Source organism: Camelus dromedarius, chromosome 9 (assembly GCF_036321535.1).
Source record: "Camelus dromedarius isolate mCamDro1 chromosome 9, mCamDro1.pat, whole genome shotgun sequence".
Classification (NCBI taxonomy): domain Eukaryota; kingdom Metazoa; phylum Chordata; class Mammalia; order Artiodactyla; family Camelidae; genus Camelus; species Camelus dromedarius.
Genome location: NC_087444.1, coordinates 32130935 through 32157873, shown reverse-complemented (window position 1 = coordinate 32157873; position 26939 = coordinate 32130935). Strand labels below are relative to the sequence as shown.

At 43.5% G+C, this 26939-nt stretch overlaps 1 protein-coding gene across 4 annotated transcripts in view; it reads right to left on the bottom strand.

The window, feature by feature from the left end:
* The window catches only part of IL34 (interleukin 34), a 47506-nt gene extending 22448 nt beyond the window's left edge, over nt 1-25058 (bottom strand). For 2 of the 4 annotated variants that reach the window (XM_010990280.3, XM_010990283.3), the window contains exons 1-2: nt 24898-25058; nt 19256-19637 (exon numbers count right to left, since the gene is read on the bottom strand). The gene's annotated coding sequence lies outside the window, so the exon portion shown is untranslated. The remainder of the gene's footprint in view (nt 1-19255; nt 19638-24897) is intronic. The other 2 variants (XM_031458123.2, XM_010990282.3) reach the window with 2 other exon arrangements.
* Between the last annotated feature and the right edge of the window lie 1881 nt (nt 25059-26939).

The following is a 26939-nucleotide window of genomic DNA, read 5'->3' as shown; positions in this document are numbered from 1 at the left end:
TTTGTTTTCAAATGCCTGCTTCTCAGAAAGAGATTGGCTAGAACCCAGACATGCACTGCCTTTACCCTTGTAATCCAAAGCTATCTTATCTGTCAACTAAGACTCACTCCTGGGTCCACAGACCAAATGCTTGCAGCAGACATTTCACTTCTGACAGGCACTGCATGTATGTGATCAGTGTCAGCACATCTGAGAGGATTGGCACCTACACCAGATCCTTAGGGCATGTCCCAAGCTAGAGTATTGTCTTAGGTGAAGCAAAACATGAAAACCGGCCCAGTGCTACAGATGATGGAAGCACTGAAACAGGAAAATGCATTACTCAGCATTTCCTTAGAACCAGGGGTCTAGCACAGCACTATTTAGACCACATCTACATTTATCGAGATTTATTTCTCTGTATTCACTCACCGTTTTACTTAAATTTATTTGTAAAGAAAACTTTATAAAACTAACATTGAGAGAAAAATAGTTCTCATTTGCCAAAATGGAAAGGTAACATCTAGGAAAATAAATAACGTAATTAAATTCGAATGAGAAAGCATTGCCTGCGGAAGGCTCTGAGCTAGGGTTCTGCTTTCTCTTTTTGGAAAAGGAAGATAAGCAAGGGTTAGAGAGGTGTTTGAAATATATTAGCACTAGACTGAGTCTTTCTCCTAGAGCAGTATTTCTCAACTGGGAGGTGAATTTTGTCCCCAGGGTGACATCTGGCAATGTCTAGAGAGACTTTTAATTGTCACAACTAGAGATGGGGGTCCTACTGATATCTAGTGGGTGGAGGCCAGGGATGCTGTAAACATTCTACAATGCACAGGGCAGCCCCCCGACAATAATGAATTTTTCGGCCCCCTAAATGTCAATAGTGCTAAGGCTGAGAAACCCTGTTTCCTAGAGAGGTAGAAGGGTTGAAAAAGAACTTAAAAGTAATTTCCTCACTCTAGGATTCAATATTATTTAATGCAGGATCCAAGTACCATGTTACACCATCCAATATTAACCAGTGGCACACAACCCACATTTCTCTTCCTACCTCAGGCTCCTCATTTATAAAATGAGCCTGATATAAAATTCTGACCTCAAAGGGTTATGAGAGTATTTACCAAGTTTCTATATATAGAAAACATAGAACATGGGATGGTATGCAGTAGCTCAGTATTTACTATTATTATTATTCACTATTATAAATAGCAGTAAAGATGGGCTTTAGAAAACTTATGCTTTCTCTTTTATTTTTGAATGACTTCCTTTATTGCTGTTGCTTTTGCACCGTCAATAGAGTTCTGTGAGGAAAAGACTTACGTGATTGTGAAAGAAAGAAAGAAGCCCAGTGTGGAACTAGTCACACGGGACCCCTGAACACTCTGAAGAGCTCCTGCTTCAAGAAAGCTGCTGATGTCCTCCTGAAGGACTCCAACCACTGACCTTCAATCTCTGCCCTCCAACAAGCAAGGAGATTCAAGAGTGGAAGAACAGAGTGTGGCGGGTCCATACACGTGCTATTTTCAGAAAAGAGGGGCAAGTGAACAAAGGGACTCCAGCAGAACTTTGTGCCCAAAAGTGTCCTTGGAGAAACACAATAAAAAACAAAACAAAACAAAACAAAAAGGGATGAAGTAGAAGTCAGTAGCTAGAAAGCCTTTAGCCAGACAGCTCTGTAAACAAAAACCTCTGCAGAGGATTATCTTCTCAAAGCATTACAGAAAATAACTATTGCCAAGAAAGTAATCAAGTTCCAAAGATGTGGAACAACTGGAACTCTCACACATCGTCCTTGGGAGCATACAACCATTTTGGAAGACTGTGTGTCAATTCTAATAAAGTTACATACACACCTGCCCTCTGATAGAGCAATTCTACTCCTAGTATTTAACCTAGAAAAATCAAGATCTATGTCCACAAAAAGAACAAACAAGAATGTGCATTGCTACTCTATTCATATTATGAATAATATGCAGTTCAAAAAACTGAAAACAATCCAAATGTCAATAGAAGAATGGATATACAAGCTGTGGTATAATCACACAATAGAAAACTACTCAGCAAGAAAAAAGAACAAACTACTGATCCATGCAACATGGGTGAATCTCAAAAACATCATTATGAGCACAAGAGGCCAGACACCAAAGAACACACGCTATATAATTCCATATATTTGAATGTAAGAATAGGCAAAAAACTAATCTATGGTTATAGAAATCAGAACAGCGGTTGTCTGGGTTGAGCGGTGGTGGTAGGAACTGACTAAAAAGGGGCTTGTGATGGAAATATCCTGGCTCTTGATGGGGTGGCAGTCACATGGGTATATACCATTGTCAAAAACCATCTGTACTGGGATGAATAGTGTCTCCCCAAAATTCATGTCCACTAGAATCTTAGAATATGAACTTATTAGGAAACAGGGTCTTTGCATATGTAATTAGTTAAATTAGAAAAAGGCCATACCAGATTAGTGAAGGCTAATCCAATGACTGGTGTCCTTATAAGAGAAAATAGAGACACACAAGGAAAATACAATGTGATGACAGAGGTCAGAATTTATGTCCATAAGCCAAGAAATTTTATTTTATTTTTATAAATTTTTTGAAGTGGGGGGAGGTAATTAGGTTTGTTTGTTTGTTTGTTTGTTTATAGAGGAGGCACTGGGGATTGAACTCAGGATCTCTTGCCCACTAAGCATGTGCTGTACCACTGAGCTACACCCTCCCCTCCACAAGCCAAGGAATGTTGTACAACCACCAGAAGTCAGGAAGAGGCAATGAAAGGTCAAAGGGATCATGGCCCTGTTAATACATTGATCTTGGATTTCTAGGCTCCATATCTGTGACAGAATACATTTCTGTTCTTTTAAGCCACCAAGTTTGTGGTACTTCATTATGGCAGCCCTAGGAAACTAATATACCATCAAACCAAATGTTTAATGTCTGTGCTTTTTATTTTAAATAAATACACTCCAATTTTAAAAACTGAAAACAGCTCATTGGAAACAACAAGCTGGTGATGAGGTCTCCAACCTGGCTTATGCTACACCAAATTAGATAGAACACATAAAGGAGAACCAGCCAATGCTGTTCAGAATCCACATGCAGTGGGAGAACCCAGGCACTGCTCAGCAGGACCCCTCCTTCCCAGTGGCTCTCCCTTCATGCTCATCCGCCACACAAAGCTGTCCCTTCTGCCCACAGCAAAAATGTCTCGTTCACCTTCTCAAACACAAATAACATGGGGACCGAGGGCAGCACTACACCACCTTGCACATGCCCCGTTCAAAAGTGAACCAGCCCACTTTTGAAGGAGCTCTAAGCCTCACAATTAAAGACTGCAGGAAAGCCTGGTTAGGGGCCAAGAGCCTTAATCCAACTCTTCGTTCACTCACAAATTTATTATCTGAAATATCAACCTTAAGGAATTTTCCATTCCGTTGCTTTCCATAACCCAGAAACTTACAAAAGGAGAATTTTTATTCATTATTTTGCTTCATCTTAGAAGCCCCTGATCCTGAGAACTTGCCAGTCACTTGTCTAAGCACACCTGCAGATATCTGCATGAGCATTAGGGTCAGTGAAGGTCAGGAAGGTCACTGAATACAGAGACCACCTGGCCCAGTCCCAACTGGATGCTCTAATCTCCATCCTGCTCCCTGACATTTATGGCTAAGGAACTTGTTGTGCATAAACTCACTGAATCCTCACAACAAGGCTAGAGATAAGACCATTATTATCTTCACTTTTTGATGAGGAAACTACCGAGGACCAGAGGTGTGAAGTTACTTGTCTGCGGTGGCACAGTAGTAAACCACAAAAGAGGGATTTGAGCCCATAGTGGCCTGAAAGTCTTATTCGCTGGACTGTGCTGCCAAGTGGATGTCTCTTCTTTGGATCAGGCACTGCGTTCCCTAGTGACCAAGAACCCAAAGGTTTCCCTTTGTTACAGATCAAGACTCTTTCAACATATTTTTCCCTTCTTGAGAACCACGAGTCCCAAATTTAGTTTTATAATAGTCCAGAGACTCTAAAAGTCTATTGGGACATCCTCCAAAGCACTACATAAACAAAAATTGAGTGTAACGGGATTAAGATTGTTCAGTTTTGTTTTTTGGGTTTTGGTATGTTTTGTTTTGTTTTGAGATGAAAGTTAACCAAATAACAGAGCTAAACTGAAAAAGGCTGAGATCAGAATCATGCATTTTTTTCCCAACTTGATGGGAAAATCTGTTTCTATTGCCCGTTTCACCAAGGATAAATTTGGAGCTGGGTTTCCTGGAAGAGAATCAAACCAATCTTACTTCAGGAAAGGACACTTCAGAGGAATCCATAGTAGCTGTTGGCTCAGTCAACAGTAAGTTGGCACAACACATTAAAAGACCAAAGGGAATTTATTCCAGCAGTATAGGGATGGTTCAATATTAGGAAATTTCTTAAAACAGTATACCATAATGATAAATCCCAGGAAATCCATAAAAGTTGAATAAGCCTCTGACAAATTTGACAAAAAATATACTTTCCTGATAAAAATCCTCATTAAAGTAGGAATCAATGGATAATTCTTTAACATGATAAAATACATAAATCTCAGTCAGATAAAAGCCAGCATTTTGCTTAAGACACCAGAAGCATTCCCACTAAAGTCAGAAACAACACATACGTGCCCACTATCATTGTACAGGAGGTACTAGCCAGTGCAATTAGATAAGCTAAAGAAATCGCAGATTTAAGAACTAGATGGGGGGATATAATGCACAGCATGGTGACTATAATTAACAATATTGTACTGTATATTTGAGAATTGTTAAGAGAGTAAATCTTAAAAGTTCTCATTATAAGAAATGTGATGAATGTCAACTAAACTTATTGTGGCAATCATTTCACAAATATACATATATTAAATCACTATGTGTTAACACCTAAAACTAATACAATGTTACATGTCAATTATATCTCAATAAGAAAATAAAAAAGAAAGAACTGGATAAGAGGAAGTAAAACTATTTCTATTTATAAATGAAATGGTTATAAGCCTAGAATATCTAAAAGAATCAACTATGAAAGTACTACAAACAATGGCCAGTTAGAAAAGACTCCATAAAAAGATAAAATAACCAGGAATAAACCTATCAAAAAATGTGCAAGATATATACTAAAAAACTGCAAACAATACTAAAGGACACAGATGATTTAAACAAATAGAAAGACATACCATGTTCTTGGATAGGAAGATTCAATATCATCAATATGGCCATTCTCTGAAATTAATGTATAAATTTAGAGCAATCCAAATACATTTCACAAGAGAATATTTAAATTGCCAAAAAATACATATATTTAAAGTGCTTAACCTTACTAGCCATTACAGGAGTGAAAATTAAAACCACAATTAATTACCACCACAAACGCCAGAACAAATAAAATTCAAGACCAACAAAACCAAGTGTTGCAGGAACATGGAATAACTAAAATTCTCAGATACTATTGGAAGGAGGGTAAACTGTTACATATCTATTTTGAAAACAGTTTGGCAGTATTTTCTGACATTGAACATATGCATATCCCATGCATAAATCCTCTCATAAGTAAATACCCAACAGAAATGCGCATATATGGGCACCAAAATGTTAACGCCCATTAGCAGAACAGATTAAAAAAATCTCACAAATATAATGTGAAGCAAAACAAGCCAGATACAAAAGAATCCATTTATATAAAGTTAAAAAAAAAAAAGCAAAACCAATGCATAACATAAGAAATGATGATGATTACCTTTCAGAAGAGGGTAGGGTAGTAACTGCTTTGAGGCTGGAGCAGTGTTTCTGCATGCTAGTATCACTCTAGTTCCAGATCTAGGTAACAGTTCACTTTACTATGTGATAATTCATCAAGCTGTATACTTAAAACTTATTCCCTTTTCTGTATGTATGTTTCATTTCAATTATTAAAGCAATTCCAATTAAAAAACCAACATGTGTGTGTAATTATATAATAGATTTTAAAGTTCAAATAGCAAAACAAATAAGCAAGAATAGCCTAAAAGAGGTCTAAGGGTAAGGGAAGCAGTCCTTCCATATATTAAAAGATATTTTTAAATATTATAAACCATAGCAAGCAAAACAGTATGAACATGAGTAGAGAAACCAATGGAAAACAGTAGCAAGTTCTGAAAGAGATCCACATGTGTATGAGAAAAAAACTTATGATAAGCAGCTTACAATAAAGTAGCTTCTCAATTCAGCAGAGAAAAGATAGCCATCTGGAAAAAAAAAAAAAAAGACTGACTCTATACCTCACAGCTTACATCAGGATAAATTCCAAATGGATCGAAACTTGAATGCAAAAAAGGAGGTGGGCATAGCTCAATGGTAGAGTGTATGCTTAGCATGCAGGAGGTTTTGGGTTCAATCCTCGTTACCACCATTAAAAATAAATAAATAAGTAAATAAATCTAATTATCTTCCCCCTAAAAAAATTGATTAAAAAAACAAAAAAAAATTTATTATAAAAAAGCTTGAATGCAAGTAATAGGAGAAAATAAAGGACATGTTCTGGTATCCTGAAGTGGGGAAGACCTTTGTATCTATGATTCAACATTCAGAAATCATAAAAGAAATAACTGACAAATGTGACTGCAAAAAATAAAAATGCATGCAAACAAAACCAACAAACCATCAACAAAATAAAAAAGAAATACAAAACTGGACACAATTTTTATCATAGGTAAAAGGCTGATCTTCCCTAATAGATACTCAGTTCATATCAATAAAGAAAAAGGCAACAATCCAATTTTAGAATAAGCAGAGAGTACTACTAGTAAGTTAGTTGTAGAAAAAGAAATAGAAATGACCCTGAAACATAGTCTAAGTTTAAAACTTTTCATTACAAATTTAAATTAAGACTCAGTTGAGTCGCTGTTTTTCACCTATCAGACTGGTAAAAATCCAGTGATGTGACAATTTGATGAGTTGGTGAAGACAGAGAAAACAGTAACCTCTCACTCAAAGCTGGTGGAGGCGCAAATTGTTATTAACTTATGGAGAGCAACTTGGCAATATCTCTTAAAATTACAAACACAGGTATCTAAAAATCTCATTTCTGGGAGTTTATCCTGCGTATATAATAAGCACCAGCCAAATGCCACATATACAAGAAGTGTCTGTGACTGTAGAATAGAAACAACGGCTACCACACAATAGAATGGCATGCTATATTCAGTGAAACAAGCAAGGCACAGAACAGCATGTGTTCTATTTTGTAAACTGGCAACAGAGGTGACAAAGCATTATATATATAATATATGTTATTATATTGTATTGCTAATACATACTTTATATAACAAATATATACATGTTGGTAGATGCTTGTATTTGCATAAAGAGACCCTCTATTAGAATAATTCACACTAAAGTGTGAAAGACTGCCAGCTCAGAACCTCCCAGAGATGGTGCATCCTTAGAAGATGCTTGTTAACCCCAACAAGTCTGTAATTTGGTGGGGTTTTTGTCAGGATGATAAAGTGAACTGGAAAAATGCAGATAGAGCAAGACCAGATATTTTGGGGGTCATGAAGGTAGCCATATATTAGGAGATTTCACAGCTTTGCCAAGAATCAGCTTTAATTAGACTAAATCCAATAAACTAAAAACAGTTACCTGGGGGAGGAGGGTACTCGGTGGCTAAGGAACAACAGTAAGAGAAAAACTTTGACTATAGTCCTTTATTACATGATGTTTAAACCATATGAATGTATTATCTAATCAAAACAGTAAACAGTAAAAGAAGAGCTGCAGTTCCCAAGCTCCTAAGCCTTGATCAAGACTCACAAAAATCTATCCCTGCTCATGTTCCGAGAGCCTTTGTCATTCACTTACCAACAGGTAACAAATATTTAGGAGGAGTTTTATTACCCTGTAATAGCTGACTTTGCCAGAAACATCTTACGTTAATATTGCTATGCAAGACCCTGTGAGTCAGAAAGATCTGGGACAACTAGTTTAACCTCCCTTAAACTTCAGTTTTCTCTTTGGTAGAGCAAAGAAAAAGGCAAAAGAACATCACCAAATTACTGTTAAGTGCTGGTGTGAGCATTTTCAGAAGCCGCAAAGCAGCACTGAACAGGTTCTGTACACACTAGCTGCTCTACAGCCAAGGCTGTGTTGAAATCAATGTTAGACCTGAGTGTTGGTGCTTTTCAAAGGTCAGTGTGCTTAAGGATCACCTGGAGAGGCTGTTAAAACACAGACTTCTAGGCCTAACCCTCAGAGACATAATTCAGTAGGTCTGGGGCCCATGAACTCTCGTTTCTAACAAGCTTCTTCTCCTGGGTGATGCTAATACAGCAGGTTTAAGGACCACATTTGAGTAGTTCTTGTCCAGAGCAGGGCTCTTCAAACTGTGATGTGTGTTCAAATGGCCTGAGACTCCTAAAATGCAGATTCTGATTCACAAGCTCTGGGGTGGGACCTGGGACTATGCATTTCTAACAAGCTCCCAAGTGTTGTAGATGCTCCTGGTCTGCAGATCACACTTTGAATACCAAGGTTCTGGAATATCCAGCTCCATTTGTTTAGATGAGGAAACTGTGCCTGGGAAAAAATAAATGACTTGTCCAAGGCCACTTGGATGGTAAGGGCAGAGATCAGGTGAAACCCATCCAGGATGGCCACTATTCCTCAGCAGAGCCTCCCCTACTGTCCCCAGACTTATACCACAAACCTGCTTAAGTCAGTAAGTGATGCCAACCCTTTAGAAAATGGCATGGAAATTTGCTAAATCATACACAGTCCTCTGTGCTTCTGAGAAATCAGCCACTTTCCACGGAGCTTAGCTCAAATCACAAGTCTGTTCTTTTTAAAAATGCACTTTTGGCCAAATCATTTCTTTAGCTGAGTCACCTCCCCCTCCAGTGACTCACACCTTTGACAGACCCTGCTGTGGAAACCTGAGGAAGCCACCAAGTATTTTTCAACAGTCTGATTCACTTTTTAACTTTGGTCTGATTGTGAGGAAATGAGGGTGATGAGAAGCATAAATGGGGGTGGGGAAGCTAATCCTTGGGAAAGCTGAGGAATTTCCTGATATATGGCTTCCTTATGACCTCAAAACCTGATAGACTTGCTCTGTATGCATTGTTCCCAACTCACTTTACCACCTTGACAAAAAGCCCATCAAATTACAGATTTATGTAAGTTAACAAGCATCTTTTCAAGATGCATTGCCTCTGAGATACCAATCTTTCACCTTTTATTGTGAATTATTTTCATATGGGGAAAGTGGGTGGAATCCTGGACACAAGTTCTCTGGAGTAATTAAGGCAGGGGGACTTACCTGAGATGAAGCTTGATCCAGGAACATAACTGCTTGCAAACCACAGATGCGACCCTGGTTCTGCACCACATTCACCAGCAGCACCCCACCCCCCCGATGCCTTCAGGCTGTTGAGTGGTTCGTGGGCCTGGTTCTGCCACTAACTTGTGTGATGGAATAAATCACACAGTTTTAGGGACTTTCAGAGCTGAAAGGTTCTAATCCCAGAACTCCAATTTCTAACCCAAAAAACCCATGGTCCCTAAGCCTGTCTAAGCTTGACTTTCCCAGAAGCAGAGCCTGAGACAGGAGTTTGGTTTCACATAAGTTATTGAGGGCGTGCTCTCCAGAAAAACCTTTCAGGTGAAGTAATGAGGGGAGACAGTAGGGAAGGGTAGATCTCAGAGGGTCTGAAGCATTTTTAAATAACACCAGAGTCCTCCCACCCTGAGGTAAGGAGGCTGGGCTTTCATATCCCTGACTAGTCAGTGGTCCTTATAGGGGATGTGACCCCCCAAGTATCTCTGGCAAGGTGGCTTAGAGAATGACATGGGATCTGATGTTCACGGCAGCTCCTCCCACGCTGCAGCAACCAGGAAGTAGGTACAACAGTGGCTAAAGGGGATCTGGTGGACGCCAACACTTCCTTCCAGTTCTGAGAGCCTTTCCAATGTGTTTCCAAACAAGATGCCCCCAACAGCAAAAAAGACAGAAGGTGAGGAAAGAATACAAGCACTTTCATTTCCAGAAGAATCTTGGAATCTGCACTTAGAATAAATCCTAAGTGCTCCCCTGTCATCCTGGCAATCTGCAAGGTGAACCCTCCCCCAGCTACACCCAATGTCCATGCACTGACCGTCAGTCACACAGCAGACTGACTGCTCCTTAAGGACTTTGTTCCCTCTGCCTATAATGTTCCACCCAGATTTTTGCCCAGCTAGCTCCTTGTTGTCAACTCAAACATTGCCTGCATAGAGAGCCTTTCTCTGGTCATTCCCTGTCACACCCTCTGTGGCACTTATGCATGGCACTGGCCACTCTGACATTGTTTTGACTGTGTTCACTTGTGTGTTATGTGTTATTAGAATGGCCTCTGGGGATAGAGCCTTGTTCTGAACTCCTCACTTACGTCCCCAAAGCCTATGCACACAGGAGGAGGATAACCTGTGATGAAAAATACCTAAGTGAATGACTAGGACATTTGGGCCAGATGCTGAAATGCCAACAGAGAAGGAGAACTAGGTCAGTAAACACTCCACAGCCCAAGAAGCTACAGGGAAAACCAGTCCCAAGGCCAGGTGGGGAAGGAGAGATTCCACCAAGAACTTCCTTGGCTACTTGATTCCTTTCTCCTCTCCCAGATCTCTCAATTCCTACCCTTCAACGTGGGACCAGAGTTAGCAGCCCTGGGGAGATCCTTCACCTTTTTGGAGGATGCAAACTTTTCATAATAACTAGGGGCATCTGGATTCCAACTCTAGCTCTAACTCTGAGCATCCCTCTCACCCCCACCCATCCCGATAGTATCTGGGTGGGGCCCAAGGATCATGCCAGACTGGCAGGGTTGCTGAGAGCACTGGCTGTGGCAGAAGGCTGCTCAAATGCACACCACTGCACACTTAAACCAGTGCAGGGTACACTGGTGCTGCAGTTGCCTCTGTGGCTTCTCCAGCTCCAGAACAGTCTCCAACCCCAGAGCCTTACTGGCTCTGGATACCTGAACCGCCCAAGACATTACCCAGCACTTCCCACGTGCCAGGCGTTCGCTCATCTGCCCAATGACATCGAATTATCAACCGTATCCCTATCTCATGGTGTCATTATCTCCATTTAATGAGTGAGGAGAGGAAAGCTGAGAGATTCAGCCACTGGCGGAAGGACACACGGCTAGTGAGTGAGGGCCTGGAGTCCAACATCACATTGTCTGTTGGACACTTTCACCTGATTTATTTAAGTGGTTTGTCACCATGGGGGACAGGTCATTGAAAAGAGCAGCCCTGGGAGGAAGGATCATTACCTTCATTTCAGAGAGAAGGGAAACGCTGGTGAGGACCTGGCCCGGTGGGCAGTCGCTGCACTCGGGAACCCCTTGTGGGGCGAGCCGATTGGCCGCGGCTCACGGCCTCCTCACAGTCCAAGTGTTCTGGCGGCCTGGCCACCACAGCTCCGTCTCACAGATGCGGAGATAGAAGCTCCAGGTGATGCAAGGGCTGTGCACTGGTCTCAGGGCGAGGCCTAGAGATTCCTCAGGCAAGACCACATGAGAACAGGGTCTGCCTCACCCCGCATACACACTGCCGGGAGCAGCTGCTACGCCCCAGGTTGGCCCCTGGTTCACCTGGAGCAGCTCACCTAGGGCTGCTATGTCTGGCAGTCGGCGCTCTCCCCGCCCTTGCCCTTTTCCCCCTTCCTCCCTCTCCCGGGATGGCTGGAGCAAAGCCTGCTCTCACTAGGGGACAAGCCCCTGGACCCCAGTACCTGGGTCCCTGAGTTCTATTCTAATCACATGTAGTACCAAGAATGAAAGATTTGTTTCACATTTGAAAATCAAGCATTGTAAATTCCCCATGTTAGCAAACTAAAAAAAGGAAAACCTATGGTCACCTCAGCAGATGCAATAGATTTTGTCCTTTTGACTCCTGATGGAAACTCAGCAAATTATGAATAGAAGGGGGTTTCCTCACATGGAAAAGGGCATCTATGAGAAACTGACAGCCACATGGAGAACAACTGAATGCTTTTCCCCTAAAATCAGGAATAAAATGAGCTAATAAACGAGTTCATCTAAGCTTGCAGGACACAAGATCAAGGTACAAAAATCCACTGAATTTCTATTTACAAACACCAAAAGCTGGAGACAGCCGCATTGTCCAACAGCAGACGAATGGATAAAAAAATTACAGTAGATCATACAACAGAATGCTACTCAGTGATGGGAAGGATGAACTACTGATGCACCCAAAAGCATCAATGAAGCTCAAAATAATTATGCTGAAAGAAACCAGACAACCCAAAAGAAAGAGTACAAACTGTAATTCCATGTATTTGAAACTCCAGAAAATCCAAACTAATCTATAGGGACAAAAAGTAGAATTTCAAAGGGTACAAGGAAATTTTTTGCAGTGATTGATATAGTCAGTATCTGGATGCATAATCAAATGGCAAATTATGCACTTTTGTGCAGTTTATTGCATGTCAATTTTAACTCAATAAGCCATTCTTCAAAAATTGCATACATATTGCGGAACCTAGAATAGGCAAAATCTAGAGACAGAAAGTCTGTTTGTCAGGGGCTGGAGGGAGGGGGAATGAGGGAGTGGTTTAATGAGTACAGAGTTTCTGTTTGAGATACTGAAAAAGTTGTGGAAATAGTGATAATGGTTACACAACATTGTGAATGTGCTTAATGTCACTGAATTATACACTAAAAAATGTTTTAAATGGTAATTTTTAAGTTATGCATATTTTACCACAATAAAAAAGTAAAAATAACTGAAAAATATTGCATATAAGTGGACATTTGCATTTGAGGGGAAAGAGGAGGGAGCTGTCTCTCTATGCCCCCTCCACCCTCAGTCCTTTTGACCTGATCACACTGTCCGAGCATCTATTCCATGTCTCACCTCCAGCTGGGAGATCTTTCAAATCTCAGGCTTCTAACACCCTCTGTCTCCTGACTGATTCTGGTTTAGGCACAGCCGATCACTGCCAGGACTTGGGCTGAGTCATTCCCTTCTTTACCAATTCAGGAATGTCCTCAGTGGAGAACAATGGGAAAATAGAATTCTCAGTGAACAGAGCAGCTTTGTTTCTCATTTTTTGGTTCACAGAGGACAGATTGTGGGGACTTGAGCAGGCTGCACAGAGTGCCAGGAAGCCTGGCTTTGGACCTGGAGAGCAGATCGGTTCCTTACTCTAGGCCTCACTTTACCCATCTGAAAAGTGGAGTTGAGAAGCTTTTCTTCAAGCTGGATGCAGAGGCAGAAGTGGTAGAGGGGAAGTAAGGATGTGTGCAGAGGTCCCTACCATTGGGAGTGTCCTGGTCGCATGAGGCCTGTTTCCCTATAAAGGTTTGGCCTCATATTTGTTGAGTTTGGGTTCAAGCCCTGCTCTTCTGAAGCTGCTGGCAGGGATGCAGGCCCTGGTGTACAGGCTCTGTTCTGGCTCATCATCAGACTTGCTCTGTTACACCTTCCAAGAGCAAGGGGCCTATGTTTCATAACAGCTATTGCAACTATAATTAAACAATCATGCACTAGTAGTTTCACATCTCTCCCCGCTGCTGGAGCATAAGCCCCACTGAATTCCTAGCTCCATGCCTATCATGAAGAGAATTCAATCTCTCTGTTAACTAAGTAAGGCAGGAAGCTCTGCGGTGGAGGTCTGGGCTGTATTTTCTAACATGCATCACTATAGCAGCCAAAGGGGAATCAGACGCAGCTGCCTGTGCCTGAGCCACTTGGAAAGGGAAGGTCTCAGACCACGGGGGAGTAGCCAGCCTCCTTGTAAGGCCAGCTGCATCCCCTCCCCCTCCTCACATATACCAGTCTGACCAGGACCTACCATGGTTCCACCACAACCCCCACGCCTGCCCCTGCCACCTATATGAGAACAGAAAACTTGTTAAATGGGTCATGAAGTCTCTGCATCAGACTTAAATTCTGTTCTATGTGCATTTGTGACCCATGCCTCTCCTGTGTGTTCAGGGCTGGAACACAAAGATGAAAGCTGGGAACCCAGCCTAGAGAAGCTGACACTGGTGGGGAGGCCTGGTCACAGAGCAGGTGGGGGAGGGAGCACAGAGAGGACAGGGGGCTGGGAAGGGGTGGGCTTCACCACCCCTCTAACAGATGGGTCTCACAAGGGGACCCAGTCTGGGCAAGGAGGGGTCTTCTAGAATTCCAGAAATATTTTTTACCACAGATAGAGGCCTACAGACTGACACCCAGGCCCAACTCTCCTCAACAGGGAACACAATGGTGGGCAACCTTGGGTTCTACCTGCCTCCCAGTCTTTCCCACAGTGGCCTCAAACCCAAACACAGGCCAAAACCCAGGAAGAGGCAAGGCATGTTGTTGTGCAATTAATCTCCAGGACTCTTCATGTTGCAAAACATTAACTCTACCCATTAAACAACTCCCCATTTCCCCCTCCCTTCACTCCTTGGCAATCACCATTCTACTTTTTTTCTCTATGAATTTTCCAGCCAGGAATAGCTTTTATGTTCATTTCCTGGCCTGGAGTCTCTAGGATCACATGAGTAGTGTAAATTTGATCCCAAATCCAAAAGAGGGCAGATGTGTGGTTATACATGTCTCAGAGGAAGCCTTCCCCTTCTCCAACCAGACCCAGTTCAGATTAGAAAAGATTCCTTCTCTGCCTCTGCCAGTGGGTGAATTTTTTCTGACCTAACTTTCACTGGAGGCTTAAACCTTCAAAGGTCCCGGCTGCCTGTGGGGGTCTCCCTGATTCATGTAGGCTCAAAACTTTGACTCTAGTCCCTGGATTATCCAGACCAGCGAAGGGCCCTCAGGGAAGGCAAAGCAGCCTCTCTCTCTCCCAAATTCCTTTACAAGACTCTCCCATTATTTCCATGCAGCTAACTATGCATAAGAAATGTGCTGGTTGTTCTGTATCCTAAGTTTCTGGATGTTTCTGTAGTGTTTTCCCACAAAACCATCAAATCATCCATCCTGCTGAAAAGAAGCCTCACTTACATTTCTTTTTCCTTGTATTGGTTTTTAACTATAACTTTACATGGGTTTTTGCCTTATTTCTCCAATGAAACTAGAGCTCTGGTGTTCACCAGGTAAAGCCTCCAGTGAACACAGAGGAGATGCTCAGTGGAAACTAGAAGAATGAGGGAAAAACAGCCAGAGCTCCCAGTCAAGGCTGGGGATGGCCACAGAGATGGAGCTCCCTCTGCTTCAGGGATGTTTGGGGCCCATAAAATCTGGGTTAATAATGTAGGCAGTGTCCACAGGAAGAAGTTGGAGCTACCTCGGCTTGAATAAAAGGACTAAAAGGACACTGATGATGATCATCATCATAACAGCTAATATTAATCACCTTATATCATTTAATCCACACCTCCCCAACACACACACATCAGTACCAGAGTTACGGACTCTTCCCCTCACTTTAAAGACAAGAAAACCAAAGCAGAGGAAGTTAAACAACTTGCCCCAAATCACATAGCTAGCAAATGGGACAAGTATTAAGTCTAAATATGTGTGATCTCAAAGCCTGCTATAGTTTGGTACTGTCCTGCCTGTCCAAAATTGACTCCTGTGACACCCAGTTTCTTGGCTCCATACCAATGACCTCTTTGCTGTCATGAGCATCTGCCATGTGGGCCTCACCTCCATGCCTTGTTCACTTTATCCCCACCTCTCCCTCCTCTGTCTTCTCTTGTCCACATTTTCCACCCTTCATCCTCTAGCTTAAGTCTCTACCCCTTCTTCCTGCCATGAAGCCTACTTTAACCACTTTTGGCCAACTTTGATATATCCCTTCTGCAAACACTTAATGCATTTATCATCCACACCATAGAGACTAGCCTTGAGCTATTCTGCATGTGTTCTCTGGACCTCCTTCCGAGATCACCAACTAGCCTGTGATTTCCATAAGGGCGGAGAACTAAATCCCCTAGAGTCTAGGATGGTTCTGGGCATATAGTACCTGCTTACTAGCCATTGATAGTGAGACACTGCACACTGAATGCACAATAGGGCTCTTAGTGTTACCATATTCCACTGATTCTAAAGCATACCTTTCCCCCCTCTCTCCAGATTTTAACCTCTTTGAAATCAGAATCAGTGGCAAATCACAGTTTAACTGACTTTTTTTCTTATCTTTCTCAGTGTCATCCAAGGAACGTTTCCCAGCTGCGGGAAGACACTGGAAAGCACCTGGCTCCAGCCAGCCTCTGCTGGGCCAGCTGGTCTGCTGGCCTCTATGCAGAGCCACTTCACTGGGGCCTGGGACAGCCCCTCAAGTGGGAGGTCTATGGAGCCTGAGACCCAGGATGTAGAGGTGGGAAGAGGCCTGCAGAGTGAGGGGTCCAGAAAGACCACTGCCCTAACCTGGTGTATCCCTTAGAACCCTGGGGAGCCCCTAATCACCTTCTTCATCAATAAAATAGCACTACCCAGGCCCACTCCCAGGGTGACAGTGAGGGACCAGGAGGTAGTGGGAGAGGAATCTTAAATGTACACTACTCCCCCAAGCAGCAAGTGGCACTAATATTACTGTTATCAGACCAACAACTGACACAGAGCCACCACGGCAGCAGTGGAGAGAGAGAAAGATCTGAGCTTCTGAACACGTGACTTAACCTCTCCGAGCCTCAGTCTCCTCATCTGAAATATGGGAAAATAATAGGTCTTCACCTCTCAGACTATGAATTCCTTGAGACGGTGCCTAAACAGGGCTTAGCACCCCACCTGGCATGGAGCTGTCCTTAAATGATAGCTCCTTGTGCCTTCATAAGGTGAATGCCCTCCCCTGCTAACTGGATCATTCTGGATAAATCACTGTCCCTGTCAGGGCTTCCTCTGTAATCCTAAGGACAGAGGATGCTACTCACTGCCACCATTAAGGACAGCACTTACTGACTTGCAGGTGCTAGCCTGGGAACTTGGACAAACTGAATCATGCGGACAAGGTCTTGGCAATCAGAGAGGTGGGCTGGAAAAAACACGGCTGCAAAAAAGGCAGAATGAACTCAACAACTATAGGAAAGACTTGGAGCCCTGAAGAGAGTTGTCAAGGAAGGTCCCATTAACTGAAGGAGAAGTGAGTGACAGGGAGCCTTGCTCCTAATCAAGGCCAGTGTTGTTTGCACAACGTTATCCTTGAACCCTGGAGACCTAAGCAGGTGGGGCCTGGCTATGCAGAGAAGCCAGCCAGAGGGAGGGGCCAGAGCTGCTAATCCCTACCTGTGAGAGTGTCACGACCCTGGACTGTCAGCCAGGAGCAAGGTGGCAGGGAGTAGCCAGTTTGCAGAGGCAGATTTTGGAGATTTCCACCTAGCAGAGTGGGTGGGAGCCAGACTGCCTGGGTTCAAATGCCAGCTCCACCATCTATTGGCTGACCTTGCACAGGAGACTTAACCCCTGGGCCTCAGTTCCCAGCTGTAAAATGGGGGTGACAGTAGTATCCACCATACAGGGTTGTGGTGAGTATTTGAGATCAAGCCCATTCAGCACTTAACACAGTGTGTACCCACAGTAAATGGCAGCAGCTATTATTACTGATTTTTACGAGAGGGCTGGTAGCAAGGCTTCCCACCTATCTGGCCTCTCACTCTGACTTGGGTCCACGTTTACATAGGGCTGTTACTTATAATTTTGTCTGGACTGGATCACATCGGAGAGGCACAGAGCCTAAGAGACCCTCTGGCTCTACTCCCACCTCATGCAGGAGTCTCCTCTGCAGCTTGCCCGCCTCTCCTTACACGCTTTCACTAACGGAGAACTCACCACTCATAAGGCAGCTTGCTTTACATTCAGACACTGATCACTCACTAGGTGGAGCCAAAATCTCCCTGCAAACTGCCCCTTAGTAGAAGTAATCTTTCCGCCAGAGACTTTCCAATGTCTGGAATCCACCCATCCCTCAAATGCTAGGAACCCTCTGAGCAGGGCCTCAGTCATTCCCCCAGGAAGCCTCCCTTGAACCCCATCCTGAGCATCTTATGTAGAATGGCATAACTGCTCCCCACAGGGACACAGAAATCCCCTCCAATGCCTGGGTCCATGAGGCAGAGTCTTGGACGTCCCCAGACCTGACATTAATAATAGTTCACATTCACTTGCCTTACCCAATCTTCACAAAACCCCTGTGAGGCATATTCTACTTTAAAATTGTGGTGAAACACACATAACATAGAATCTTAACAATTTCTAAGTGTACATTTCAGTGGTATAAAGTACATTTACACTGTTATACAACCATTACCACCATCGATCTCCAGAATATTTTCATCTTGCAAAACTGAAACTCTAAACCTATGAAACAATAACTCCCCCATGCCTCCCTCCCCCGGCTCTTGGCAACCACCATTCTACTTTCTGTTTCTATAAATCTGACTACTCTTAGGTACCTCATATAAGTGGAATCACACAGCATTTGTCTTTCTGCGTCTGGCTTATTTCACTTAGCGTAATGTCCTCAAGGTTCACCGTGTTGTAGTGTGCATCAGAATTTCCTTACTTTTTAAGACTGAATAATATTCCATTGTGTATACATATGTATGTGTGTGTGTATATATACATGTTTTGTTTATCCATTCATCTGTCACTGGACACTCTACTTGCTTCTATCTTTTTGTCTATTGTAAATAAAGCTGCTATGAACATGGGTGCACTAATCTCTCTGAGACCTCGCTTTCGATTCTTTTGGGTATATACCCAAATCAGAATTGAGACTGCTGGATCATATAGTAGTCCTATTTTTAATTTTTTGAGGAATTGACAAACTGTTTTCCATAGCGTCTGTACCGTTTTACAATCCTACCAAAAGTGCACAGGTTTCCAATTTCTCCACATCCTGGCCAACCCATGTTATTTTGTTTTGTTTCTGCACAGTAACCATGCTAATGGGTGTGAGAGGGTATGGGGAGAGCCTATGTTTACCATACTTTACAGCTGAGGAAAGCGAAACAGGAGAGCAGCCCTGACTTGCCCAAGGTCCCATTGGCAGCACACAGCAGAGCTAGGATTTAAGCTCAAGCTGTTTGCGGCTGTCCAGTGCTCTCAACAGCCCCCATTCCAACAAATCCCTGATGTCCAACTGGTCAGTGACCACCCTGGGCCCCCCCAACATCCTCTGAGGTCCGTCCAAAGAGGCCTGGCCAGGGAGGAGGCAGTGACCTTGAAAAAGAAACTCCCCACTGCCCCAGAGTGCAAGACTAACCCCAGTGCCAGGTGACCCTGCAATTAGTGTTTCAGCAAAGGCCTTACCATGCACAGCTTGGAGGCGTCTTCTGGCTGGGCCTCCCTTTCACGGTGAGCTGGAGTGGGGGGCCAGCCCAGGGTCCTGATGAGGCTGATGAGGCTGGTGGTGTCTTGAATTATCTTGAGTGAGAGCAGGGGTGGCATAGGGCAAGAGCAAGGAGCCAACCTAGGCAATGCAGGGCGGCCTGCAGACTCTCAAATCTGGTGGAGCCGAGGCCTAGTGCAGCTGGAGCGTGGGGTGGGGTCACGTGAAAGGTGAGGCCAGGCACACAAGGTGATCCAAGCAACTAGCAGCTGACGCAGGGTCGGGTGGATCCTCTGCGCTGCTTCATCCCACCTGTGTGACTGTGGGAAGCAAGGAGTCTTCCCTGCACCTCAGTTTCTTCATCTGTAAAATGAGGGAGACTAAGTCAAACCTTGTAGGGAGCTGTTGGCATTAAATGAGCACCAGACACACGGTGCCTGGCTGAATAGCGGGCACCAACAGCACTGGCCACCACTGCCTCCTCCCTCACCTATCCCACATTTCTCTGCCTCTCACCATTAGAGGGCAGGCAGAGCCTTGAGATTAAATATCCAGCCCCCGAGGTGAATCTGAGGAGTAACACATTGAATGTATTAGTTCTGGACTGATTCTTACGAAAAAAACACCATACCAGTAATTCCTTCAGGTAAACAAAAACATGGTCACAACGATGTTTGCCACTGTATTCTTTATAACAGTGATAACTTGGTAGCACCTGAATTTCCTCTGTAGGGACTAGCTGGATTACCATTCTACCATGCAATGGGATCGTTAGTAGGTGGCCACTGTAAAGAATGATGAAGACCTATATTTCTTATCATTTCCATAACATACATCTGAGTGGGGGTGGGGAGGTTATAAGAGAAAATCAAGTATAGATGATCCCACAGGACAAAGTTGTGTGTGTATATACATAGAGACCATTGACGCTCCAAGTACAGTTTCCTGATCAATAACAGTAGCATCACTTATGAGCCTGTTAAAAATATAGATTCTTGGGCTCATCCTGGGCCTTTGTAACCAGAACTTAACAAAATTCCGTGATTCAAGTGCAGGTTACAGTTTGAGAAGAGATGAAGTAAGGCATTGTCTGGAGAATTGCTCAGTAAAATATTATTAGGGGGTGGTTTCCTCTGGGAATGGGATTGAGATTTTCTTTTCTTCTTGTGCTTTTCTGAACTGTTGGCATTTTAAAATAATAGGCAAGTCATAAAAATAATAAGGCTTATTAAAATGCTTGCAAAGGCTTAAGATCGAAAACTATAAAACTTCTAGAAGAAGAGCAAAAAGCTTTGTGACATTGGACTTGGCAATGATTTTTTAGATATGACACCAAAAGCACAGGCAACAAAAAGCAAAAATAGACAAACGGAATTGCATCAGAATTGAAAACTTCTGTGCATCAAAGGACACATCACCACAGTGAAAAGGCAACCTTGGAATGGAAGAAGGTATTTGCAAATACGATGTAGAGTTAAAGTCCAGAATATATAAAGAACTTCTACAACTCAATAACAAAAAAATCAAATAACCTGACTGAAAAATGGCAAAGGAGTAGGGGAGAGTGATAGCTCAGTGGTAGAGTGAGTGCTTAGCATGCATGAGGTCCTGGGTTCTATCCCCAGTAGCGCCGTTAAAAAAAAAAAAAGGCAAAAGACTTGAACAGACATTTCTTCAAAGAAGACGTACAAATGGCCAACAGGTATAACAAAAGATGCTCAATGTCAGTAATCATCAGAAAAATACAAATCAAAACCACAGTGAAATATCACCTCACACCCATTAAGAAGACCACTATCAAAAACCCAGAAAATAACAAGTGTTGGTGATGATGTGAAAGAATTTGAACAATTGTGTACTGTTGGTAAGACTGTAAAATGCTGCAACTACTATAAAAAACAATATGGAGTTTCCTCAAAAAAATTAAAAACAGAATTAACATATGATCCAGCAATTCCATTTCCAGGTATATACCCTAAAGAACTGAAAGCATGGTCTTGAAGAGATATTGGTATACCCATGTTCATTGCTGCACTATTCACAATAGCTAAAACATGGAACAACATAGGCATCCATTGACAAAAAAATGGATGAACAAAATGTGGTATATATACATATATACAATGGAATACTACTCTAAAAAGGAAGGAAATTCTGATGTAAGTTACAACACAGATGAACCTTAAGGACATTATGCTAAGTGAAATAAGCCAGGTACAGAAAGACAAATATGGTATGATTCCACTTATATGAGGTAACTAATAGACAAATTCACAGAAACAGAAAGTAGAATGGTGATTGCCAGGGACTGGCTGGAGGGAGAAAGGGGAAATTATTGTTTAACGGTTACTGAATTTCAGTTTTGCAAGATGAAAAAGTTCTGGAGATCGGTTTCATAACCATGTAAATATGCTTTAATTTTTTTGAACTATACACTTAAAAATGATTAAGATGGTTATAAATGCTTATGAAGAGATTTTAATGATCTGAGAAAGTAGGAAGACAAAGAAGCAGGAAAGTTCTGGCTCTTGGAAAAGAGGGAAGGGCAGGTGTGGCTACAGGGAGAGGAAGATTGAGATCTGCAGGTGATAAAGCCAGAAGAGGGGGCTTGGATGTGGTGAGAGAGTCCTGGACCAGAATGTGGATATTCTCATGCTATGACAGACAACACGCACCCAGAAAGCCTTAGAGCAGGGCCTGACCTTTCTGAACAGCTGCCAGGCAAGTTCACATCTCTTTGGCCTTTCAAACTCATCACTTTGATCTCAACTTTGCTAACTGTACTACATTCCTTCTCATCTACCTCTTCATCACCTGAGATGGCCCCAAGGGGGAAGTCCCGGCGGGTTCTCTAGGCATGGCAATCAAGCCCTTCCTGGCTGAGATGCACATACAGCACTCCTCTAGCAGTCCCTGGGAAGCTTGGGAGGTAGATTCCCAGGCTGACTACAGCTCTGCTCCCAGGGGACACCACCATCCAATTGTGGGACATGGCCCTCAGGCACAAATGTGCAGAACTGTCGGAGCCCACAACTTCCCCTGGAATTGTCACAGGCCTAGAGGCCACAGTTCTCAGACCTCCATGGATTTTCTCAAGGCCAAAGGGCCAGACTCTCCACCTCAGACAAGATGCCTCTTCCTCCCAAGGACAAGGGTGGGTCATGGACAGCCACCATGGACAGTGTTGCAGGGGCGGGGAGAGAAGAGGGGAATGTGGGCTCCAGAGACATTTTGCAGACACACAGAAAGAGCTGTAAGAAACCTGAATGCCCTGATCTCTCACCTGAGGCAGGAGAGGAGATGCACCTACTCTGGTGGTGGAAGAAATGGGACCAGAACTCCAGAACCCAGGGCCCCAACTCCTAGGCCAGGCTTCCCAACACCAAGCCTATCCTGAGAATCCCATTGTCTGCAATGATTTATCTTAGGTATCATCAATGCCCCTAAGATAGAGTGGAAGGCTGGGGCATTCCAAAATCCACTTGAATCCCCCCATCCTTGAGATGAAGCCCATATTCTACTTAACCTTTAAGGTTCTTCAGATTTGGTCTCCACCACTTCCTCTCATTTCCCTTCACCCAATTCTGCAGCCCTCCTGAACTTCCCACCCCTTCCCAAACCACTTGTTTTTTAGCACTTGCTACTCCTGCTTCCTCCCCATTTTCTGCCTAACAGACTGTTCTTCCTTTTTAAGCAGGGAGCTGTCCCCGAGTGCCCAGGCAGCTGTAGTCAGTCTCCTCTGTCCCTCAGGATGGACTGTATGCCTGTACCAAGAGCAGGGAGCCTGCATAATCTCTCTCTCTCTAGCTTCCAGCACCATGATCAGCCAGCCTGATAAATATTTGTTGACCATGAACATGAGTTTTCTGCCAGTCTTTTATTGCTAATTCTGGTACTTTCCCAAAGGCTCTGGAACATGGCCTTGACCTTTCACAGTAATGGGCCCCTAAGTGCTGGCTGTTTTACCTATGTTACCTCATGTAATTCTATGGCACAGGTATTAACATTTCCATTTTATAGATGAGGAAACTGACACTCAGAGGGGTCCACTGACTGTGCACTGCTGGGATTTGGTACAGCCAGGATTAGGGCCCCACCTGGTCTGTGCACATTCCACTGTGCCTCAGTGTGGTCTCCCAGTATCCTACCAGAGTGGGGAACAAAAGGTGTGCCTGCAGACTTCTGAGGAATTCTCCACTCTGCCCAGGGATCCCTTAAACCTGCCCTTCAAGGAAGGTGGCTAAAAGATGGGACGGGTGGCATCCAGGTCTGATGGCAGAAAGCCCACAGTCTGGGGGACCTTCAGAAAGAGACTCACCTGAACTGCTGTTCCCTGATGCATAGATAGAAGCCTAACTTCCAAAGCAAAGCAAAATAAAACAAAAACCACCTCTAACAGATAGCTGAATCAGAAGAGGGGAAGGGGTCAAAAAGATGCTCTTGAGATGACTGTCTCAATTCTGCGCAGCTTGTAAAATGACCCAGAGAAAGCCCCAGGTTTGAAAGATCCTTCGAGGAGTACTTATTAAGAACCCAATGTTGTTTTACAAATACTATCTCTGCCTTTCCTGTACCCTAAGGAGATTTCTAATCTGTATTTCACATGTAAAGTATTTGAAGTTATTAAGTGAGAGTTGAAGGTTAGGCAGTTATGCATACAAACCAAGCTCTCCTGCCTTCAAAGGACAAAGCTTAACCACTGTACTAGACTGCCTCCATCCCCCTTCCTGAAAAATTCAGAGAAAACAAGTTCCCCACCCACTCTTTCATGCCATCAGTCTTGAAAATTCTCATGAGGAAGCTGACCCCTTATGTAACATGAGCTGAGTTACAAAAATGTTCTTGCCCTTTGCCCCAGGTATTTATTCTGGATGGAGAATAAAATCCAAGGAGAGATTTTCTTTTTAAATCTGAAAGACGAAAAAAGTTATATCCACAGAGTTGTCCATAAAAGTTCAATTGTTAATTCCAAAACACCTGGAAGCAATCTAACTTCACAAATGATGGACAAAGGCTGCGTATCCTGGGATGGGCTTGTTAACGTGGCGGATACACATGGACTTTAAAAATCAGTTGGTTTACATGCATTTAGAATAAAGGCAAAGTGTAAAAGGAGAACATTTCATTTTAATTTCAGAATACCATCTGAATAAGGAAGGTTCACTTATGCCATTTTATCTTTATGCTTTCCTTTAAAGAATTTTAAATCAATTTTTGATAAGGTAATTCATGTACATAGTTCAGTACATGGTACATTAAAGACTAAAGATCTAAATAAAGCAATATCCAGCGGAGCAGCCTCCAGTAACCCATGACAACCATTTAAGAATGTGGGTTTGCTGATTTACAAAACTCAGAAGGGAACACAGAGAGAAGTAACTTGCTTTATGGTTATTTGGATCTGCTGTTTTCCTGCAAGGCTGATGAAAGCAAAGGTTTAAAAAAGAAACAGAACAGAGAATTCACACCATTTCTCTGAGATGTAGTTCAGAGCTTCCTGCCGGGACTGTCTTTTTCAAGTCTAGCTCAAATCCCTCTTGCTGTAATCTGTGAAGGAAGCTAAATTGGGGTGGACAAGTCAGGCAAAGAAAACCATGTGAGAGAAAACTGACCACTTTCTTACCTGTCAACCTACCAGGCTGCAGTCTTCTAGGGCTCTGCTGGCAGCTTTAAGGGGCTCGGAGCAGGTGCCTAGGCGCTGGGGGCAGTGGGTGCCAGGTGGGAGAGGCTGTGGCTTCCCCTAGTCCACAATCCAGGCTTCCCGACTGGTGGGAAGGGCGGGGAAAGCAGGCCACTGCAATTCAGAAACTGGAGCCAGCAAGGGCGGGGCAGGGCCACGTGGCCTGTCTGCCTTGGACTGTGGAGTAGGAGGGGGCCACAAACCCGGAGGATCAGTCGGGAACCATTATGAGGACGCCCTTTAACGTTAATGGTGGCAGCCCCCCAAACCAAGTCCTGGCTCCCAGGCAGTTTGGGCCATTTTAAGGGACTATCCCAGCTCCTCTCCAGAACACATTTACTCTGACAAAAACTATTCTACAAAACTGAGTAAATCTGGGTGATTTGATAGTGACTAGAGGGCATATCTACGCAGGGGAAAAAACATTACTAAAAAGGCCTTTGATAAATATCAGTGTTGAGGACCACTCACTCAGTGTACAGATGGATAAGTGAGCCTAGAGAGATGAAGTATTTAACCCAAGATCACACAGCCAGAGGGCTCACTTCCCCAAAACTCAGGGCTTGTCCTGGTATAACATATGGTCTGGCACAGCACTTGTGGGAGTTCCTGATGACACAAGAGAGGCACTTAAACCCATCTCCAAGGACTTTGACTTTGCCTGGGTCAGAGTGAGTGCTGAGAATGGCTCTGCCAGCAGAGTTCTGTGGGCACCACAGGGGCAGCTCTATCTCTACCCTAGTTTTCAGAGCAAGCTCCCAGATTTATTGTTATTTGGAGTCTTCAAGGGTGGGCCAATCCCAAGGGGTCCTTTAGCTCCAACACCAGCAGACATTACAAGTGGGGAACAAGGGACAAGGGGCCTGTGTTCAAAGTATCAAACTATCCAAGAAGATAGTTTGCATGTTTCCCTGAATGTGAGCACAGAATCCTTTACAAAGGGGCTTTTTTTTTTTTAATTTTTTTATTGAGTTATAGTCAGTTTACAATGTTGTGTCAATTTCCAGTGTAGAGCACAAAGGGGCTTTTTATTAGCATCTAGGACTCCACACTACCTAGTTTAGGAAACAATGGCCTAGAAGACGTTGGCATGTCTTATTCTGAATGCCAATGCCTGGCACGGCAGTTATTCAAGAAAAGTTTCTCAAGAAAAGGTTTCTCAATTGGATTGACAAAACTGGATCCCTGGTTTGGCCCTGAACTTCCATTATTGTGGACAATAACACCTACAATGGAATGCACTTGGGCTAAATAATTCCCCACCCCCACCAAGGCAAAGGCTACGCTGGCCACACCCTCTACAAGACCTTGCTGTAGAGCTCTGCCAAGCTGATTCACAGTAGTCAGCCCATGGGAGGGAAAGGTCAGGTAGAAGTGATGGGGGCACAGCCACAAGATCTCACTGCGGCCTCACAGAAGCCTAAACAAACTTTATCGTGCCCTGTGCGGGACCCTGTGGCTTAGAATACCTTCTTTCAAAGTATCACATATAGGACAGCAGTTCAAGATGGAGGTGGTTCCAGGTCTCCCAAGGCTTCCAGACCCAAGTTCAGTGGCCACAATGCCTCAGACCCACTGAAAGCTCAGGGGAAAGCACTTCTCTGTTATGAAGACCCCTAGAGGTTGGTCTTACTCTCCCATTTTACAGACAGGAAACCAAAACCACGATTAGAGACTGGTGAACCCTGGTCATCTGACTTTGTGTCCAGTGCTTTCTTTGGGCTTCAAGCCTACTTGGCACCTGGCAGATGAGATCTTGTTTCTGATTGCTTTATGTGAAGGTGCCTTTCTCCAGTTGCAGCATCAGCTCCTTAAAGGCAAGAGATTATCCAGTGTGCCCTGTTTACAGCATTAAGCCCTACTGACCTACTGTAAATGCTAGTATTTCTCTTGACTACCATGTCACTAGCTTATACACATTTATGACTGGAATTTATTAACTTGTAATAACTCTCCCCAAATAATCTAATCAAAAGCAACCTCAT